Consider the following 23,492-nt stretch of genomic DNA (forward strand, 5'->3'; position numbering starts at 1 on the left):
AACTTACTTGTTGTTTATAGGTTACCAGACTCGTCCCGAGCCATTCGTAACCCCCAGTCGCTCAGGCAAGTTTTCTACCCGTTATACTGTTGTTGTGATGTAAATATATGTATATGCATTATCTTGTGATATTGCATGATTGTTATTAGCAAATTTTGCGATATATTGGAGCATGCTAATATGGTATATATGCATGTCTGTTTCGTAATCTGGTTATCTATCTGTTGATTTCAATGCTTATAGTTGCATAATACCTATGCTAGAAATAAGCAAGTAGTTGCGTATACCCTTAGTATAGGGGATAAAAGGTGAACATATTTCTAAACCGGGAGTCGATGTTCCCGAGTATATTATATATATATATTTATTTATATATATATATATGGATATAGTTTTTAAAACTATTAATCGAATAAGGTTTATTCGATAACTTTAACTTTATTTTATTATTGAATATTATTTTGAATATTCATTCGAGGGCTTATGACTCTTTTATTTATTTATCTGAATATTATTTGAATATTCATTCGAGGGCTTATGACTCTTTTATATTATTTATTGAATATTATTTGAATATTCATTTGAGGATCTATGACTCCGATTATTTGCTGAAATATATTCTTTATTTTATTAAAGAATAAGGTGTTAATAATCAAACTTATTTTCGATTATTCAAATAAAGATAATACTTTCATATAAGTATATCTTGGTTATTTAATACTCGTTTCGAGTATAAGTTTTAATACTTCTACTTCAATTATTTTTATAAAGATTATTCTTTATGGGAATATTATTTAAATAATAATATTCAGTCATTTTCTAAACATTCTGGGGACTGATTTACTTCATTAAATCAGCTTTACTCCAAACACTCTTTAAAGTGTTTTCGAGTCTTCAAAGTGATTTTTAAAAGTCAGAGCGGATCCCAAAACTCATTTTTATATTTAAGATCTTCCTTTTTAAGGGGATTTAAATACTCGCTCAAAACCTGGGGAATCCGGCTCTGTGGTGTATTTTATATTCGCAACAAGGTTGCAGATTTGGTAAATGAATTGATTACTTGCCCAACGTTCGGGAAGTAAGCCCCTCTCATTGAGTCGGCATAAGCGACAGGCCGGGGTACGGTCTATTATTGTGTAAGTGGCTCAGTGGGAGTCCATCAAATGCATAAGTGGCTGAGTGGCAGTCCAGCATAGGTCTTAATTATGACCAGGGTGATGACCAGTGGGGAATTCGTCCATCTACTAGTAGAAAAGGTTACTTATTGGTATCTTTGCCTGATCAGCGAGATATCGGGTTTATGCCAAAATTCTTTTCCTTTCCAAAATTCATTGGATGTTTCAAACTCTGTTCATACTTTACATAACAGAGGTTCCAGGAAATGTTTAAGAGATATATATATGTGGATATATATATATCGGGACTAAATAAAGTATCTCGTAACTTTATTTCATTCAATAATATTTCAAAGATTGAATCTATTCAAATCTTGTCTTGTAGTCTCATCTATGTGATGAACTTTTGAAACTGATTATAACTTGAACGGTGGTAGTTCAAGTAGTATTGGGAAAGATATAAGTATATTGGGGTATTTGGTAACCTCATCTTTTAAACTTATATCTAATTAATAATTGTCTTGTGAATGACAAAGATTTTCAGAAAAACGTTGAGACAAGGTTAGATATATGAGATCACCTTGCAACGATATTTTTTTTATATACAGTTATACACTGGGACTTTGTGTATATTATGCATGGAAGAGGACTTCCAATATTTTGAAAAGTATATATGTATATATACTGAATATTTTGCGACTTCATCGCATTAAGATATCGAACTTGGTTCATTTCTTTTGACCAAGACTTTCATGAGTATTATGAGTAGGCTCATATATTGTAAATCATTATACATATTATTTTGGGGGGCTTGCTGCTCACCCTTGCTTTATTTCTTCATCACACAACAACAGTTAGGAAAGATGGCCAGACCCCAGCAGACCCAGCGCAAGCGCGTGGGAAGCGTCCCGCGTCTTCCCGTTGATGTTGTAGCTGCTATAGCTGCAGAGGTAGATCTATTGTAGATCAGACCATCTACTTTTGAGAATCCAATTATGTATAATTATAACTTGTGGCAGATAATGGCAATTAACTGTAAATTATCAAGTAATCATTTTGGGTTGTAATAATTTTAAATTGTGGATTCAAAGACTTGTACTTATTTCAATTTCATCTCTGAGACTATAACGAGTTGTGGTGTGTGTTAGTGTGGGGTCACAGCATGAGGGTATTTATTATTAATTAAGTAAAGTGATATTGTGGAAAGAAAGACCGTGACAACCTGGATTCCCGACCCCGGATCTGGGGGTGTTACAGTAGACATCATCAGCCTTCCTTCTCTCTCCAGCAAAAGAATCTTTTTCTTTTCCTTTTCCACTTCTCCCTTGCTTCTCCCCCTTAGTTGAGGAATCCTCTACAGATTTCCCTTTAGACCCTTCATGACCTCCATTACCTCCAGAGCCCGAGCCTCTACCAGACGGCCTTTCAAAGAAGGTCATTTGCTCTTCAGCAGGACAGTGAGAATTTTTTATCATGAAATACAAGTGCTTCATCCCTTCATTGAGATGTTCCATGCCCTTTTCTATCTTCAAGAATCTGGAAGAGTCCAGTGAATGGTTCATTTCAATCAGGTCTTCAAGAGAATTCATTCTAGTATGGAGAGAGCAGAAGTTTGTAATGTCTTCAGCTGATAAAGTTGGAGATTCCTGAATAGAGTTAAGCTTTGGTATCACAGTGGTCGTCAAATCTGAGATATCATTCCTGATGAATGCCAGCTGATTGTTGACAGAGGTGGAAGAAAAAGACCGTTCAACCAGTTGTGCTTTGAATGTTTGAGCCTCAGCCTGACTTTTAGCAAGTTGTTCTTTTAGAGTAGCAATATGAGCTAACAGGTTTTCAGTGTTTGTGTCTGTGTGTGCGCTCCCCTGAATATCTCTCATTTCTGTTTCACTCAACTCACGTGCTTATGTTTCTCTCAATATAATTGCTCGTGAGGAGCTAGCCAGTTGTTGGTCTTCTGTACCTGCAATTGAAATCACCCTAGCCTCTTCAAGAGAGGTCAGTGGTGGTGCAATGGGAATTCGCGAGTCCCGATCCTCAGTCAAATCTATCTTATCATGTGAAATAGATGTCTGAATTGCTTCAGGGATAGATTGATCGAGTTGCCCTTCACTTTCTCCAGATAAAACTGCGAGTGAAGTATCCCGTGAGGGAGCCAGAGGTGTTGGTTCTGGGAGGGGAGAAAATGACTCTATTAGAGGTGGCTGAGAGTCAGATTTTCCCTTTGAAGCATGTGACTGCTCTTCTGCCGTAACTATGGCAGGCACTGTAACCGACTCAATGTGCACTCCTCTTTCTATGTCCTTAGTGTCATCTATTGGTATGTATGCTTCCATTGTGAGTAATGGAAGTGTGCTTGACTCAGTACAAGATGCCATGGCCCTATGGCGAATTTCAATAGATTCATCCTGTTGAGAGAATGTCTCTAGTAACTGTTCAGTGGCCATTTCAAAGTCCATGTCCTGTTGGGAGGACAAGGATGGGATTTCAGATGCCTCAGTAAATGTTCTTCTCTTCTTGGGAGGAGGCAGAGCTGAGGGTTCATCCACATCTAAAAACACACTACTTCCTACTAACCTTCTCGGTAACATTTTTGACAGCGGGGGAGAGTTTGAGATAGGTTGTGACTCTGTGTTTGGCTTTATGACCTGGGATTGAAGTTGTGGTTCTACAGCTTCATGGTCAGCCCTATCAACCACTGGGGGTCTTACATCAGAAGTAGGAATAGGTTGAGAGTGAGGAATTATTACCTGCAGTGAAAGAGCATCTGATGTTTGTGCCTGGGTGGCTTGAACCACTGGAGGTTGAGTTTGCTGTTCATGATCGGGAATATTACAAATTGGTAAAGGAATAAAGGTGACCATGAAAGAAGATACAAGTACTGGAACTTGCATGAATTTAAAGGTTGTGTCTTGGCGTGTGTAGATCTTTTTGCTTACCGAAGGGGGTTCAGCTACTGATGAGTTAGCAAAAAGAGCCGTATGCTCAGGTGTGAGAAGATGTTCTGCTTTAAGCATAAGAAATTCAGCTTAGTAGCAAGAAACCCCACGATTCGTAGAATGATCACGCTTAGTTGCAGTGAGACGTCTCAGAAGAATGGGTAAAAGTAATTTGCCAAAATTGATCCTTTGATTGAAAACAACCGCAAGACCAATATACTGCAAAGTGGAAGTGATGTTGTGAAAATTGGATTTAGTGCAGTTGGCAAACACTTTGGAAAGTGTATCGAAGAAAATATCCCATTCAAAGACCAAATTTGATTTAGAAAGCTTAGTCAAATTAATCACCCCCTGATAGTTAATAGCATTAAAAAAAATTGAAAATTCATTATCAGAGGGTAAATTACAGAAATTGTCCATTGGAAAATTTAAAGCTCTATTGATGACTGTTTCATCAACTACATACTGTGTGTTTGCCATGGTGAATGAAAAAGAGTTAGAATCAGCGGTCACAGTAGAAGTTGTGCAAATTAGTCTAAGCAATTCGATATTTAATAGAACATTTGATTTAATAGCAGAGCTAACAATCGAATGATCATTTAAAAATCTAATCCACGGCTTAAATTTTTCAACATTATAATTTTACGGATTAAAATAACCAACATGATTATGCGAGACAATATGGAAATTGAGAGCCATTTTAAAAACAAATACAATAAGACACACACTTTCAGAATTTTAAGAATTAAATTAAGAAAATTCGAGTTAAAAATTAATTAATAATTTAAATTAATTCAATTATATTTAAAAAATAAAAAATATATATCTTGATGATTTTTATCCCACAAACTCAGTAACCCACGACACAATACCAGACACAAAATCAGATTGAAGTTCAAAAACACACGACACAAAAACAAAATCAGAACACAGATTGAAAGAAAGAACTGAAATAAAATAGAAATAAAAAAATGGGCAGCACTCCTATATGTATACAAGTGTATGTATATAACAGGAAGTGAAGTTTTGTTATGCTGAGTAAAAACTCGAGCAAGGAAGAAGTCGCGACGATGGTGGTTTTGATTGGAAGAAAATGAGAGTGTCTGTTCGAAAATGAGAGAGAGAGATTTGGTTAATTGATTATGAGAAAGAAAACAACAGAAAACGAGCCTAAGTACTACAACTGGTATGACAATCCGGGATTGTCATACCGATTGTCATACCAGGCAAACATTTGGAATATTAAAAGAAAATAAAAAGAACTGGTATGACAATCTGATAGTCATACCGATTGTCATACCAGTACAAAATAAAAGGAATTTTTAAAAGAAAATAAAAAAGAACTGGTATGATAATCCGATAGTCATACCGATTGGCATACCAGTACAAAATAAAAAGAATTTCAAATGAATAAACTGGAAAGACAATCGATAGTCATACCGATTGTCATTCTAGTACAAAATAAAAAAAGAAATATATAAAATATAAGTTTTATAACTGGCAAGACAATTGATGGTCATACCGATTGTCTTGCCAGTATAAAACTATACCGAAAATTAAAATAAACAAGGTTAAACTGGAATGACTTTCAGCAAGACAATTTCAATAGTCTTGTCGATTGTCATTGCAGTTATAAAAAAACATAAACAATATTTACAAATAAAAATATTCAGAAATAACTATATTTTAGTCCAAAAATAGATTTCTTTTGAATTTTAGCAAATAAAATTCATAAAAAAATATTTTTAAAGAAAATAAAATATTCTGAGATATTAAAATTAACAAGTTGAATAAATAAATAAGATAGGATAATAAAATTACATAGAAAAAGTAATAAATATGGTATAAATGATAAAATAAATTTGCGAATGAATCTTTCATATGACAAATTCATTCGTAAATTCATTCAAGAACAGATCTCAGATATTAACTAGTTTAATCACTAAAACTATTCAACATACCCAATTTACCAACTAATCTGGTAAATGTGGATTCATAAAGAGATTTAGTGAAAATATCTGCTATTTGTTAATCTGTTGGAATGAAAAATAGTTCAACAGTACCATTCATGACATGCTCTCTTATGAAATGACACCTGATGTCGATGTGCTTGGTCCTCGTGTGCTGCACAGGGTTGTTGGTGATGGCTATTGCACTTGTATTGTCACATAGAATAGGAATTTTGTTCAATACAGAGCCATAGTCCCGTAGCTGGTTCCTAATCCACAAGATCTGAGCACAGCAGCTTTCAGCAGCAATATATTCAGCCTCGACCGTCGAGTTGGGAACTGTTTGCTATTTCTTGCTGTACCATGAGACTAGCCTGGTACCTAGGAATTGACAACTCCCTGAGGTGCTTTTCCTATCAACAACACTTCCTACGAAATCTGAATATGTATATCCAACAAGGTTAAAACCAGATTCTTTAGGGTACCAAATACCTAGATTTGGTGTTCCCTTAAGATATCTCAAGATTCGTTTAACAGCAAGGAGATGAATATCTCTAGGATCCGCTTGGAACCTTGCACATAAGCATGTATCATACATAATATCTAGTCTACTTGCAGTAAGATAGAGTAACGAGCCAATCATACCTCTGTAGCTTGTGACATCTACCTTAATGGAGTTTTCACATGGTCCAAGCTTGACAGCTGTAGATGACAGAGTCCTTGCTGATACAGAATCCTCTAGATTGTACTTTTTGAGGAGTTCCTTGAGATACTTGGATTGACAAATAAATATTCCATCTAACCTTTGATTTACTTGTAATCTAAGAAAGAACTTCAGCTCTCCCATCATGCTCATTTCAAATTTGCTGTGCATTAACTTAGCAAATCTCTTACAGAGACTATCATTAGTAGACCCAAATATTATATCATCCACATAGACTTGGATTAATATAGTATCATTTTTATGCTTTTTAGAAAAGAGAGTTTTCTCTATGACACCCCTAATAAAGCCATTTTCAATAAGAAATTCAGAAAGAGTGTCATACCATTTTCTCGGAGACTATTTGAGACGATAGATAGCTTTAAAAAGAAAGTAGACATAGTCGAAATGATCTGGATCTTCAAAACCAGGAGGTTGCTCTACATACACTTCTTCATCCAGCTTTCCATTCAGAAATGCACTCTTGACATCCATTTGATAAACTTTAAAGTTCGAGAATGCTGCGAATGCCAGAAATATCCTGATGGCCTCAAGTCTAGCCACTGGAGCATAGGTTTCATCATAATCAATGCCTTCAGCTTGAGAATATCCCTTAGCTACCAATCTTGATTTGTTCCTTGTAACCACACCATCTTCATCCTGTTTATTCCTGAATACCTACCGAGTACCAACAACTTTCTTGTGTGTAGGTCTAGGTACCAGTTTCCAGACTTGTTGATGTTCAAACTGATTGAGTTCATCTTGCATAGCAATCACCCAATCTGGATCAGTCAGTGCTTCCTCAATCTTCTTAAGTTCCATCTCAGAAAGAAATCCTGAGAACATACATTCATTTTGAGTAGCACGTCTAGTTCCGACTCCAACATCTGGATCACCAATAATCAACTCAAAAGGATGAGCTTTATTCCAGACAGTCTGTCTTGGAAGATTTGATCTTGATGATTCGCCTCGAAATACATTAGGATGTTGTGTCCTACTAGTTGATCCTTCAGCATCTCCCCCTGAGTTGTTGCCAGGTTGACTTGATGATTCTCCGTCAATAGCAGTGGTATCTCCATTGTTGCCAATATTTCCATCACCATTACCTTGGGTATCATCATAATTAACAGGTTCTTCACCAGCAGCAACCTCAGGTACTTGATCATTATCTGATTCTGAATCCGACATATCATCAAACTTCAGTTGCTTAGAAGGATCTTCAGTTTGGATACTTGGGAGTTTAGTGTCATCAAATATAACATTGACACTTTCAATTACTCTGTGTTGATCAGTGATATACACCATGTATGATCTTCTTCCATAACCAACAAAAATACCCTCATATGCCTTTGCCTCGAACTTGCCACGACGATCATCTCCATCCTTGAGCACGAAGCATCTGGCACCAAATACATGAAAGTATTTGATAGAAGGTTTCTGTTCATTCATAATCTCATACGGAGTCTTCATGAAGTCCTTGTTAATTAGAGTTCGATTCTGAGTATAACATGCGACATTGACAGCTTCAGCCCAAAAGTACATTGGAAGACCTGATTCACTTAACATAGTTCTTGCAGCTTCAATCAATGTACGATTCTTCCTTTCTACACTCGATTCTGCTGAGGGGTTCTAGGAGCTGAGTATTGTCTGTTAATCCCTTTGTCTGTACAAAATCCATTGAGAAGTGAATTCTTGAATTCTGTTCCATTATCTGACCTTATTTCTCTAACAGGGACATTAGAATCTAACTCGATCAACTTGATATGGTAAATCATAACTTGTGGTGTTTCATCCTTAGAGTGAAGGAATAAAATCCACGTATACTTGGAATAGTCATCAACTATCACAAGACAGTAACACTTCTTTGACATCGAAAGAACATTAACTGGTCCAAACAAATCCATGTGCAATAATTGAATAATACCAATTATGGAGGATGTGTCAGTGCCTTTGTGACTTGCTTTCTTTGAATTTCCTTTCTGGCATGCCTCACACAGTCCTTCTGGGGAGAATTCTAGTTGAGGCAGACCTCTGACCAATTCTCTCTTAACAAGAGAATTCATTGTTTTGAAATTGAGATGGGAAAGTCACTTGTGCCATAGCCAACTCTCGTTTGACGATGCCTTTGCATAGAAACAATTGACTTCAGGATTGCTTCCAGAGTTCATGTCAGCTACGAACAGATTTCCTTTCTGGATTCCCATCAAGGAGGGTTGTTCATTTTTCTTATGCAGGATTTGACACTTTAGCTTGTCGAATAAAACATAGTAGCCCTTATCACAGAACTGACTGATACTAAACAAATTGTGTTCAAGTCCTTGCATAATATACACATTATCAATGATAACATTTCCAGCTTGCAAACAACCATATCCCTCAGTTAAACCTTTGCTGTTATCTCCAAAGGTAACCACTGGGCTAGCTTTCTCAACCACATTTGATAGCAGGGCTCTATCTCCGGTCATATGCCTTGAAGATCCGCTGTCAAGAATCCACACTACCGGTTCCACCTGTTTAATGCCCTGTAATACAAATGGATTAGACCTTCTTCGGAACCCAAACTTGGTTGGGTCCGGCATACTTGTAGAATTGGCCTTTATCAGGCAAAACAACATTTTTAACTTTGATGTTCTCAACGACTGGACATTTGACCTTGTAAACAGCCTTAACAAATTTCTGTTTAGGCTTAGGCACATATGTCTCCTTTCTAGCTTTAGAAGGACTAGCAGTCTTAGACCTATTATGCTTCCTATTATTCACATGCTGACGAGGAGTAGTCTTATCACTAGAAACATGCTTACCATTAAAATAAGCATACGTCAAATTAAAAGCACAAGACATACAATTAGGAGCACCACATACTTTATGAGAGGAATTAACAACAGGCAAATTATGCATGGTAGACATGGCATTTTTGTTATCCAACTCATGTGTGTCTGAGTTAGTCTTAGTTGCTTTCACAAATTTGACTGAAGCTTTCGACACACTTGGCTTGGAAACAACCTTCTTATTAGCAAGATCTTCAGCACGTATTTCTTCTTGAATAATAAATGAGGTCTCATCAAATGGTTCATCAATTGATTCTTTGTAGAGGGTTTATCAACACCCTTAAGCACATGTGGTACTTCCCTACCTTTAGCACAGACATGAGGAGGGGAGTTTATGCCTAATTCTCCAATAGCAACATTGTAATCATAACCTACTCCAGATGTTTGATTAATAGCTTGCTTATTGTAGAACTCTTTAGCCTTCGAACAAGAATTAAAGTAAGCTTTAACCTTAGTCTCAAAACCGGTGATCTTGTCTTTGAGAATAGTTTCGAGTTATCTATAACAGTCAACTCTATTCTCTAGAAAAGATACTTGTTCTTTTAATTTGTCTTGATTAATATGCACAAGTCTTAATTCATTGACCTCTTTCTCAAGGTCTTTGATTTATTGAATTAACATTTCATTATCACGACGAGCACAATTTAAGGAGCCTCCTAGATGATAAACTAATTAAGCATCTGTAAATTTTACCTCTTTTCTTGATGATGAAGTATTTCCATCAATAGCCATAAGAGCAAGATTCCCAACTTCTTCATCTTCACTATCAGTATCATCCCAGCTTCTTCCCTTTGCCAGATAAGCCCTTTCAGATTTACTCTTCTGATTTGAATCATAAGAGTTCTTCCTTACTTGCTTTGGCTTCCTGCATTCTGTGGTAAAGTGTCCCAACTCATTGCAGTTAAAGCATCGAATGGTGCTCCGATCAACCATCCCTATTTTGTATCCACCACTGCTGGTGTTAGAGGATGAAGATCCACCTTTCTGGAATCTGTTGTAGTTGGACTTGTACTTGAACTTGGGATTCCTCTTGAATTTGACATTGGAGAATCTCTTGACAATCAGGGCCATTGACTCATCTTCCAATATTTCCAACTCTTTCAAGGAGTAAAAATCATCACCGGATTGATTTGTAGTAGGAGGATCAAATTCTGCTACTATCACATTTTCTTCAGCCTTGGAAGACTGTACCATTATCTCTGACTGTTGAGATTGTTGTTGTTATTGTTGTTGTTGTTGTTGTTGTTGTTGTTGTTGTTGTTGTTGTTGTTGTTGTTGTTGTTGTTGTTGTTGTTGTTGTTGTTGTTGTTGTTGTTGTTGTTGTTGTTGTTGTTGTTGTTGTTGTTGTTGTTGTTGTTGTTGTTGTTGTTGTTGTTGTTGTTGTTGTTGTTGTTGTTGTTGTTGTTGTTGTTGTTGTTGTTGTTGTTGTTGTTGTTGTTGTTGTTGTTGTTGTTGTTGTTGTTCAGCTACTAGAGCAATAGACGTGCTGACCACTCTACCTTTCCCGTAGACTTCCTTCTACTGAATCTGCTCCAACTCATAGGTTTTTAACACACCATAGAGCCTTTCCAAAGAAATCTCACTCAGATCTCTCGCTTCTCTTATGGCAGTGATTCTATGTTCAAGATGAGTTGACAGTGTTAAAATGAACTTTTTGTTGACCTCCCTGATTGAATAATATTTTCCATTTATGTTCAGGTTGTTGATCAATGCATTGTACCTCTCAAACACTTCAGTAATTCCTTCTCCTGGATTGGATTTAAAATGTTCATACTCAGAGGTTAGGATCTCTAACTTGTTCTCCCTAACTTCCTATGTGCCTTCATTAATCACCTCAATAGTTTCCCAGATGTGTTTGGAATTTTTACAGTTCATCACATGTCTGTTCATCAAGGAATCAAGGGAATCAACTAAAATTAATTGAAGGCTGGCATCCAAGGAGGCTTCTTCCTTTTCAGCAGGAGTAAAATCCTCAGGCTCTTTTGCATAGGTTCTAGCTTTGGTAATTACAACATTATTTTCTATAACCTCTGGTTCAATAACCATCAGAATTTTTGGACCCTTCTTTAACACATCCAGATATTTGGGATTTGCAACTTGTAAGAACAAGAGCATCTTCTTCTTCCACATAATATAATTTTCTTTATCGAACAGTGGAATTTTATCGGTTCCAACTTTTTATTAAATCATTATGAATTTTTGAACAAATAAAAATTCAAGGAGCGGAAGAATCACAAAAGTCTAGGATCTTGATTTGTTCGTTAATCAAAAGGCTCTGATACCAATTGTTAGGTCCCAATATGTTTGTAGAAGGGGGGGTTGCACACAAACTTTACCGTTTAATCGAATTTAATACGGAATAAAAAAGTGAAACAAAATTCAAGTTAAATAAAACTATTATTAAACTTGAAAGGTGTAACAATAACGATATCGTTTACAAGGAATTAATCTCAAATAAATTATCATAAATCTAGAATAAATTTGACATGAACTTTTTCTATTTTTGCAATAAAAAGATCAAATGCTAGAAGCAATTTGAGATTAAGTTCTAAGGATTTTGATCCGCTAGATAGTTACACAAGAACAAGAGAATGATTTCTAGTGGTTTAGATTTAACTTTAATGACTAGAAATAAATGAACTGAAATGCAGTTGAGAGTTAAACTTTTTTTGCGGCTGCTGCTTCTCTGTGTTCTTTAGTTGGTTGAACTGTAATGAATGTTGTAGGTTCTCTGTCTTTTAAAATAACCAAGGGCAGTAGCAATTGTATTGGAGAGACAATCTAAGGCTTGGCAAGACAATCCATTGAACCAGCATGACTTTCGGTGAGACAAGGGATTGAACTAGCAAGACTATCAAACTGAATTGGCAAGAAAATTCTCCTCCCTGCTAGAACTTTCGGTGAGACAATTAGAAATGACCTGGCATGACAATCGGTATGACAATCTGGATTGTCATGCCAGTTCAAGTTTAATTGTCTTATTGAATTAAAACTGATTATAATTCAATTTCACTTCTGAAAATCAATAATATTAATTCGAAATTAATTAATCAATTAATTAAATTAATCAATAAATTAATCTTTGCAGATATAATTTATTTTCTTAATTAAATTATAAGACTTAGAGAATTAATACTACTCTTGAACTGCAGCCATTCTTCTGAAAATCTTCTGAAAATAATGAATCAATTCCACCACTTCAATATTGACACTCGATGTACTGTCTGGTTCATGAGTGACTAACTTCTGTGACGTTTCTTCATGTCTTGACTTTAATAACTTAATTTTCTTCAGATTAAATCCCTATAATTATCTGATACCCTGACAAGATCTCTGACACTTGATTAAATCCACAATCTTGATTTATATCACCGAGGCTTGATCAATTTCTTGAACTTCTTTCAGTGAATTAATTCCTCAAGTCTGTAGATGAACAATGTTTCTTAATCCTTTGACAGATGTTACTGTGAGAGATCTCTTTGACGATATAACCACTATTTACTTGTTACATTCTTATTTGAGTTGAGTGAAATCCTCGAATAAACAAATAGGCTATGACATATGCCTTTCAATCTCCCCCTATTTGTTTGTTAGACAATAACAACAAATACCTAGAGGATAAATCAACTAACAAATAAGAAAAAGATATAAACAGAAATGCAAAGCAAATAGCAGAAAAGTTCTGGATTATATTTAACATTTTTCAGATTCCAAAAGAAATTTACAAGTGAATACAAGATAGATGTTCCTCTAGTCTGAACATATGAATTCATTTGTCTATCTTGATTCATTAAGCTCTAAGCATATTACATTAAGTTTTAAGCTATTTGAATTCAGTTATCTTCACTTCTGAATTCACCTTCTTCCAAATCTTGCAGCAGCTCCTTGTCATAGACACGATCCCTTTCTGATGAGAAACTCACTGGTCTAACTGGTTGAACCCTAACTGACTTTAGCTTATTCTTAAACTGATTGTACCTTTTGATGTTCTTCTCACAATAAGCTTGAATCAGATCAGCAGCTCGAGTTTTCAACTCAGATGAGTATCCAGCAGTTCTTAAATGATGTTCCATCCAGACAAGATGCTTAGCAGAGTAGTCTTTAAGAGATTGTGAATCGAGATGGCAGATTTGAAGGCAGTCAGACTTAAAGAATCTTACTTGAAAGGGTAAGTTGACCACTTGAGGACTAGCCCTATTAGCAAACTCTTTTAGCCTTTCACGAAGGACTTCATTCAATTCTGAGCTTCTTTTGAATTTGTTGAGAAGAACCCAAATGTCAGATAAAGAACGATTCTCAAATAGGTGAAGTGATACCTTGAAAGATCCTTCATTATGACAATATACAAAGATGCTCATTTCATTTAATGTTCTGTCAAAAGCAGCTGAGATCCTTGAGATTTCAGTCTTGATAGCATTCATGTACACGTTATTGTTTGGATTAGAAATTTCCATCCTGTCGAGAAGATGTAGAAACTCCCTTTCATTGTTCATGCTCAGCTGAGGTATATCAAGAACTCTCCTTGCTTCATCCCATTTTACACCAATCTTTAGATTGACATCTCTTCTTCTTTCTTCAGCTTTAATGTCATGAAGACGTTGCTTTTCAAGAGTTTCCGTTCTTTGGATTTCTTTTTTCATGTAAATGATCTGATATATCTTTTTAAGTTCAACTTCTTTTCTCATCAACTCTGACTGCTGCTTCTGGAACTCTTTCTCAAAAACAGGATCCACTGGAGCTTCCTCTTTCCAGTCTTCAAAATTACTTTCCTCTTCAGCTTCAAAGATACCGGCTTTATCTTCCAGGACTGTTTCAGTGGGAACATCAAGAATATCGAAGTCATCTTGCTATTCACTATAGTAGACATCATCAGCCTTCCTTGTCTCTCCAGCAAAAGAATCTTTTTCTTTTCCTTTTCCACTTCTCCCTTGCTTCTCCCCCTTAGTTGAGGAATCCTCTACAGATTTCCCTTTAGACCCTTCATGACCTCCATTACCTCCAGAGCTCGAGCCTCCACCAGACGGCCTTTCAAAGAAGGTCATTTGCTCTTCAGTAGGACAGTGAGAATTTTTTATCATGAAATACAAGTGCTTCATCCCTTCATTGAGATGTTCCATGCCCTTTTGTATCTTCAAGAATCTGGAAGAGTCCAGTGAATGGTTCATTTCAATCAGGTCTTCAAGAGAATTCATTCTAGTATGGAGAGAGCAGAAGTTTGTAATGTCTTCGGCTGATAAAGTTGGAGATTCCTGAATGGAGTTAAGATTTGGTATCACAGTGGTCTTCAAATCTGAGATATCATTCCTGATGAATGCCAGCTAATTGTTGATAGAGGTGGAAGAAGAATACCTTTCAACCACTTGTGCTTTGAATGTTTGAGCCTCAGCCTGACTTTTAGCAAGTTGATCTTTCAGAGTAGCAATATGAGCTAACAGGTTTTCAGCGTTTGTGTCTTTGTGTGCGCTCACCTGAATATCTCTCGTTTCTGGTTCACTCAACTCACGTGCTTGTGTTTCTCTCAATATAATTGCTCATGAGGAGCCATCCTGTTGCTGGTCTTCTGTACCTGCAATTGAAATCACCCTAGCCTCTTCAAGAGAGGTCAGTGGTGGTGCAATGGGAATTCGAGAGTCCCGATCCTCAGTCAAATCTATCTTATCATGTGAAATAGATGTCTGAATTGCTTCAGGGATAGATTGACCGAGTTGCCCTTCACTTTCTCCAGATAAATCTGCTAGTGAAGTATCCCGTGAGGGAGCCAGAGGCGTTGGTTCTGGGAGGGAGAAAATGACTCTATTAGAGGTGGCTGAGAGTCAGATTTTTCCTCTGAAGCATGTGACTGCTCTTCTGCGCTGTACTATGGCAAGCACTGTAACCGACTCAATGTGCACTCCTCTCTCTGTGTCCTGAGTGTCATCTATTGGTATGCATGCTTCCATTATGAGTACTGAAAGTGTGCTTGAATCAGTACAAGATGCCATGGCCGTATGGCAAATTTTAATAGATTCATCCTGTTGAGAGAATGTCTCTAGTAACTGTTCAGTGGCCATTTCAAATTCCATGTCCTGTTGGAGGACAAGGATGGGATTTCAGATGCCTCAGTAAATGTTCTTCTCTTTTTGGGAGGAGGCAGAGCTGAGGGTTCATCCACATCTAAAAACACACTACTTCCTACTAACCTTCTCGGTAACATTTTTGACAGCGGGGGAGAGTTTGAGATAGGTTGCGACTCTGTGTTTGGCTCTATGACCTGGGATTGAAGCTGTGGTTCTACAACTTCATGGTCAGCCCTATCAACCACTGGGGGTCTTACATCAGAAGTTGGAATAGGTTGAGAGTGAGGAATTATTACCTGCAGTGGAAGAGCATCTGATATTTGTGCCTGGAGGTTGAGTTTGTTGTTCATGACCGGGAAGATTAAAAATTGGTAAAGGAATGAAGGTGGACATGAAAGCAGATACAAGTACTGGAACTTGCATGAATTTAAAGGTTGTGTCTTGGCATGTGTAGATCTTTTTGCTTACCGGAGGGGGTTCAGCTACTGATGAGTTAGCAAAAAGAGCCTTATGCTCAGGTGTGAGAAGATGTTTTGCTATAAGCATAAGAAATTGAGCGTAGTAGCAAGAAACCCCACGATTCGTAGAATGATTACGCTTAGCTGCAGTGAGACGTATCAGAAGAATGGGTAAAAGTAATTTGCCAAAATTGATCCTTTGATTGAAAACAACCGCAAGACCAATATACTGCAGAGTGGAAGTGATGTTGTGAAAATTGGATTTAGTGCAGTTGGAAAATACTTTGGAAAGTGTATCGAAGAAAATATCCCATTCAGAGACCAAATTTGATTTAGAAAGCTTAGTCAAATTAATCACCCCTAATAGTTAATAGCATGAAAAAAATTTGAAAATTCATTATCAGAGGGTAAATTATAGAAATTGTCCATTGGAAAATTTAAAGCTCTATTGATGACCGTTTCATCAACTACATACTGTGTGTTTGCCATGGTGAATGAAAAAGAGTTCAACTACTCTTGAACTGCAACCATTCTTCTGAAAATCTTCTGAAAATAATGAATCAATTCCACTACTTCAATGTTGACACTCAATGTACTATCTGGTTCATGAGTGACTAACTTCTATGACGTTTCTTCATGTCTTGACTTTAATAACTTGATTTTCTTCAAATTAAATCCCTGTAATTATTTGATACCCTGACAAGATCTCTGACACTTGATTAAATCCACAATCTTGATTTATATCACTGAGGTTTGATCAATTTCTTGAACTTCTTCTAGTGAATTAATTCCTCAAGTCTGTAGATGAACAATGTTTCTTAATCCTTTGACAGATGTTACTGTGAGAGATCTCTTTGACGATAGAACCACTATTTACTTGTTACATTCTTATTTGAGTTGAGTTAAATCCTCGAATAAACAAATAGGCTATGACATATGCCTTTCAAAATTAACTTAGTTAACTTTAAAAAATAAATTTATTTAAATTAAGTTCATAATAAACTTATTTAAATTAAATTTATAAAATAAATTTTCTAAATCAAATTTACCTAATAAATTTATGTAAATGAAAAATTAATAAAATAAATTATTTTTAAGGATCCTGATTTGTATATCAATCAGTAAGCTCTGATACAAATTGTTAGGTCCCGAATTATCGTAAAAGGGGGGGGGGGTTGAATACGATAATCACTAAATTAAAAAATTCTTTCAAATCTTTAGCGGATAAAATATTTAGTGCTCGGTTAGTGGTTTCGTGTTCTTGAGAGGAATAGTGTTTGGAACGATAAAAATGAGGAACACAAGATATTCGGGAAAATATATATTCGTATATAAATCCTCGAGGGTGTTGCTACACTCCGGTAAATAAATTAACCGGCTACAATTTAAGAACAACAAAGTTCCTAGCTACTACAAAGATTTACAAATTAAATCCTATACAATAATATAGCTTTTGTTTGTACTAGGATTTAATTACCGGGTAACAATTATAATGCCCCTAAGAATATACAAGAGTTTATAACGTTACTCCGGTGAGAAGTTAAACGGATATTCAAGGTGCCCGAGCTTCTCTGTAAATCTCCGCTTCTTGTTTTATCAGCTCTCTTTTTGTTGGAGAAGAAGATAAACAGAACTAACTCAGATCTGCTGCAAAGTGTAGACTTTATACACAATAAAATTGTATGGCTGAGAATTGAGTACTTCTGTGGCGACAGCTTTTCTCTGTGGCGACAAGGAAAATAAGAGGGAGTAGTTGATTTGGGTGGCGACACCAATTAGCTCTGCTCTGTGGCGACAGGTGTACTCCAAGTACATGTTCATGTACTTAACAAAAAACAAAACAAACCTTATAACCCGTGTGGCGACAAATGTCACACAAGGTTACCTTTTTATTCTTTTTTTTCATTTTTTTATTTTCTTTTTTATTTTTATTTTTATTTTTCTTTTTATTTTCTTTTGTTTTCTTTTATTTTTCTCTTTTTTTGTTTCTTTTCTTTTTTTGTTTCTTTTATTTTTTTTGTTTCTTTTCTTTTTAAGTTTAAATTGTGATTAAATTAATTTATAAAATAAACTTAAATATAACTTATATAAATAAACTAATTTAGATTTATAAAATAAACTTATTTAAAGTTTATAAGATAAATCAGTTTAAGTTTATTAAATAAATTATATTAAAGTCCATTAAATAATTTATTTACTTTAACTATTAAACTTTGAGCTTCGCCAGTCCCTTGAGCTGTTGAGCTGTATACCCCGCGCACCTCTTCTCGTACTTTAACAGATAAACATTCAATCCAAGTACGTTCCTCAACTTAACAATTCTTCTATAAATAATACTCAGATTCCTTTCACGAGTTATTGACGCCTAGTGCAACTGGTCTAGTTCATAAACGACTAACCCTGATTCAGGTCTTCGTATTATGGCCTTGATTACATTGTTAAGCTTGCCTCAACTTTATTGCTTCGAACACTGACTGTCAATAAACAACTGTACTTTCACTGGAATCCTTTCTGGTACTTTGGACAACGTCTTCATTAACCTCTGTCTATACCCTGTCTTCAATTCTTCAAATTCCTATGTTTCGAACACTGTCTATCTTCAATCAATGCCAATACACTGAAATCTTCCGGTATCACTTGTATACTGAATCTTCAACATTTCTAAAACCCTGAAAGTCTTTAACCTTTGTTCTTCACTGAGACATGATCATATTAATGAACTTCTTTCAGTGACCTCTAGACAGACTTCAGGCTTTCTTCTAATCTTCCGATTCTTTGTATTTGCCTTGTCTTCATTCTTCCTGATTTCTTGTGTAGACGTAGTATTATTAACCTGTCCTGTTCTAGTGTTGTTATTGTATTGAGTTATCACGTAACTGTTCATACAGCTACGTAGTCTCACCAACACATGCATCCAGCAAAATCTGCATCTGTGTATCTAACAACTTCAATTCATGTTCCCTTAGGATACCATAGTCCCAAGTTTGGTGTTCCCTTTAAGTATCTGAAAATCCTCTTTACAGCCATCAAATGTGATTCCTTAGGATTTTCTTGAAATCTAGCACACAAACATGTTGCAAACATGATGTCTGGTCTACTAGCAGTTAAGTACAACAAAGATCCATTCATTCTCCTATAACCTGAAATGCCTACACTTTTTCCTTTCTTATCTTCATCCAACTTTGTAGCTCTAGACATAGGTGTTGATGCAGGTGAACACTCAACCATTCTAAATTTTTTCAATAAATCTTTAACATACTTGGTTTGGCAGATGAAGATTCCATCACTTCTTTGACTGACTTGAAGTCCAAGAATGTAACTTAATTGTTCCATCATGCTCATCTCATATTCACTCTGCATGAGTCTTGAAAATCTTTGACATAATTTTTTCATTTGTAGAACCAAAAATGATATCACCCACATAGATTTGAACTAGGATCATATCACCACCATGCTACTTGTAGAATAGATTCTTGTCAATTGTTCCTCTAGTGAATCTGTGTTTAAGTTAAAATTCTGACAGTGTGTCCTACCAAGCTTTATGTATTTGCTTCAATCCATAGAGAGCCTTTATCAGTTGATAAACAAAATCTGGAAATTCTGGATCTTCAAAGCCAGGTGGCTGTTGAACATTAACTTCTTCTTCCAACTCACCATTAATGAATGCACTCTTTACATCCATTTAATACACTTTAAAATTTGAGTGTGCAGCATATGCAAGAAAGATCCTTATTGCTTCAAGTCTTGCAACTGAAGCAAAAGTTTCATCATAATCAATTCCTTCTTCTTGTGAATAGCCTACCAACCTTGCTTTGTTCCTTGTTATAATTCCATTTTTATCCATTTTGTTCATGTACACACACTTTGTTCTAATAATGCTTCTGTTCTTTGGGGCAGGAACCAACTTCCAAACTTTGTTTCTCTCAAATTGATTTAGCTCCTCTTGCATGACAGATATCCAGTCAGGATCAAGTAGAGCTTCCTCATTTTTCTTAGGCTCAATTTGTGAAATAAGCATGCATGTAGACATTCATTTGCAATTGCACTTCTAGTCCTCACTCCAGCATTTGGACCACCAATAATTACATCTCTTGTGTGACTCATATCCCATTTTCTGGTGTGATTTTGTTAACTTTTTTTTTTTGTATTTTCTTCACCATTGGCATGACTTGCAGACCTTTTTCCTCTTTCCCCCTAAGTTTGTGCCATCAAATTCAGGTATATGAGATGAGTTTTTATCCCCATGATTCACTTGCTCAGTTGACTCTTCATTCATTCTGTTGCTTGTGTTGATCTCAGCTTAATCTTCAGAATCACTATCAATGTTTAGATTTTTTAACCTAAGGGCTTCAGCTTCATTTTCATCAAGGCATTCCAAGCCTTGACACTTGTCATCATCAAATGTCATATCTGTGCTTTCCATAATTTTCTTTTGTTCAAGCATATAAACTCTGTAGGCAGTCCTTTTCGATGAATATCCCAGAAAAATTGCTTCAAAAACTTTAGAGTCAAAATTTCCCACATATTTAGAGTTGTCTTTTAACACAAAATAATTACTTACAAACATATGTAGATGCTTAACATTAGGCTTCCTTTTTGAGAAAATTGAGTAAGGTGACCTGTCAAAATTTTTATTGATGAGATATCTGTTGAGTGGCATTTATGACACTTTATAACGCTCCATTAAGCTTTGAATTGGTGTATTTTTACTCAAGTTGTTGGTGTTTTAATGTGTTTTCTAGTATTTTTACATTTCAGGCATTAATCCAGAATTCAGGTGAATTAGCATTGTTTTGGTGCTAATATAGTGTTAGGATGCTGTCCAAGGAATAAAGCTCGGGAAACCAACTCATTGCAGCAAGAAAAGAAAGAAAGCAGAATTTTATCCAGGAGGCCAGCGCGCCCGCACTGTCATAGCGTGCGGCCGCGCCCAAACTTCAGAGACACTGCACGCCCGCGCTGACAAAGCGCGCGGCCGCGCCGGGTTGGGAGGCCGCACCGGGTCGGGATGTTAAAATCCTGATTCTACTTGGCTTCTGATTGGAGGACTTCTACTTTGCATGGGCTGCTATATATACCTAAATAAAAGACGTTTTTCAGGGAGAGACGTAACAGAGCTTAAGGAGAAGATGATAAGAAGACATATAGCACAATTCAACGAAGGCGAAGAAGACCTAGTTTATTCTTGTGAATCTTTATTCTAAGTTGTAATCTTGGATGCTCGTTTCTTGTTTTGTCAACCTAATATTCTGGATTACGTACTTTGTTTATAAAGACTACGTTTATTATACCATGCTTTCATCGAAACCCACGTTGATGATGAGTCCGATTATGGGCTAATTGTTATCGTGGGGTTCTCGCGGATTTATTTATGGATTTTTTTAGTTGATTTATTTTGATGCCTTAGTATGTGGTGATTGTATGATAACCTAGTATTGGTTGTGCTTATTCCTCTTATGAACGTCGTGAACTTGTAAGATAGTTTTTTAAATCTTAATGAAACGCAGTGAATTTAAGGGTTTAGAACTTGCCATGCTAGCATAGTTTCATGTGTTATCGTTATGCATGATTCATAGGTAATTTTAACCATCTTAATTGCCCTATGTAATCACGATAGATAACTTGTGCATTAAACCGTTATGTCAAATTCTATAGACATATATGGTCTCAATATAACTGGTGTCTATTCAGCTTCTATCTCTTTTGTGGATGCATGGTAGTATGTTATTCGTGCAACGAAAGTTGGGTTTATCAGTTTCATGTTATCTGATTAGTGTCATCACCATTACATATTGAGGTTAAGAATGAAAAGGCTATTGAATCAAGTACTTAGTGAAGTTAGAATCCCATGTTTGTGTCATATATTATTCAACTATATTTAATCTATTTAGTTAATGTTCTCTAGTATAATTCTCAATAGTTAATCGTAGCATAATCAAAACCCAATTTGTTAATCGTCTTAGCATTCAATAATAGCCATATCATTGTTGCATAAGTACATAAATCACATAGTTAATTTAACCAGTCTCTATGGGAATGAACTAGAAATAATTCTATATTACTTGCTATCGCGCATACTTGCGTGTATTATTAGCGCGTGCTTAGCGACTAACAAGTTTTTGGCGCCCCTGCCGGGGACACGGTATTAACTTTTAATTTATGTGCTTGTCATCAGTGATCGTTAAATTTCATTGAATCAGACATTGTTACTTACTTACTCTTTCCCTTGTCGTGTTTCAGGTACTCTAGCGAGCGTGTATGCATACGCATTCACGGGCTCATAAGAGAACTCTGGATCAAGCCGAGGAAGAATCTATAGTGATTCGAAGGGAAGTTTTTGAGGACGAAGAGAAAGTAGAAGAAGAAGAGAAAGTCGAGGAACCAACTTTAGTAGTGATGGGAGATCAAGCAGAAATTCCTAAGGCTTTGATGGACTATTCTCATCCGAAGATCAATGATATTCAGTCAAGCATCATCAGACCAGCCATCTCGGCTAACACCTTTGAGATCAAGTTAAGAACGATTCAGATAATACATAACTCAGTTCAGTTTGGGGGTTCTGCTATAGAAGACCCCAACATGCACATCAGGGATTTCATCGAGATCTGCGACACTTTCAAGTTCAGTGGGGTGACTGAAGATGCTATCAAGCTGTGACTCTTCCTATTTTCTATGAGGGATAAGGCAAAGTGCTGGTTATATTCTCTACCACCAGGGTCTATCACCATATGGGAGGATCTTGCTCAAAAGTTTCTCACTAAATTTTTTCCTATGGTGAAGACTGTTGCAATCAGGAATGCTCTTACTCAGTTTGCACAGCAAACTGGAGAATCTCTGTGTGAGGCTTGTGATCGATATAAGGAGATGCTAAGGAAGTGCCCACACCATGGCATGCCTGAATGGATAATTATAAACTGTTTCTACAATGGATTGGGTGCTACTTCTAGACCCATGCTCGATGCAACATCAGGAGGAGCCTTGTGGGCTAAGAGCTACAATGAATCTTATGAATTGATCGAACTGATGGCTACTAATGAATACCAGAATCCTTCTCAGAGGCTAACTCAGGGTAAAGTAGCAGAAATTTTGGAGTTGAATGCAGCAACTGTTATAGCTGCCCAACTTAAGGCTTTGACGATGAAGGTGGACACTTTGGCTAATTATGGAGTTAATCAAATCACTAGTGTTTGTGAGCTTTGTGCGAGGACGCATGAAACTGAAGTGCGCTATTTCTAGCGAATCAGCTCAATTTGTGAGCAACTTTCAGAGATCACAGCAACAAGCTCCAACCACTTATCATCCAAATAACCGCAATCATTCTAATTTCAGCTGGAGTAACAATCAGAATACGGTGCAACAATCTTATCAGCCATACACAACAAAGCAATATAACCCTCCTGGTTTTCAGCAACCGTTATATGTCCCTAGTCAACAACTTTAACTTCAG

At 36.2% G+C, this 23,492-nt stretch overlaps 1 non-coding gene across 1 annotated transcript; it reads right to left on the bottom strand.

Moving 5' to 3' along the window:
* Nucleotides 1-22,831: 22,831 nt before the first annotated feature.
* Nucleotides 22,832-22,938, bottom strand: LOC141676013 (small nucleolar RNA R71). Its single transcript, XR_012556627.1, has one exon. It is a non-coding gene; the product is annotated as a small nucleolar RNA R71 (small nucleolar RNA).
* Nucleotides 22,939-23,492: the final 554 nt, after the last annotated feature.

This window comes from Apium graveolens, chromosome 7 (genome assembly GCF_009905375.1).
Source record: "Apium graveolens cultivar Ventura chromosome 7, ASM990537v1, whole genome shotgun sequence".
Taxonomy (NCBI): domain Eukaryota; kingdom Viridiplantae; phylum Streptophyta; class Magnoliopsida; order Apiales; family Apiaceae; genus Apium; species Apium graveolens.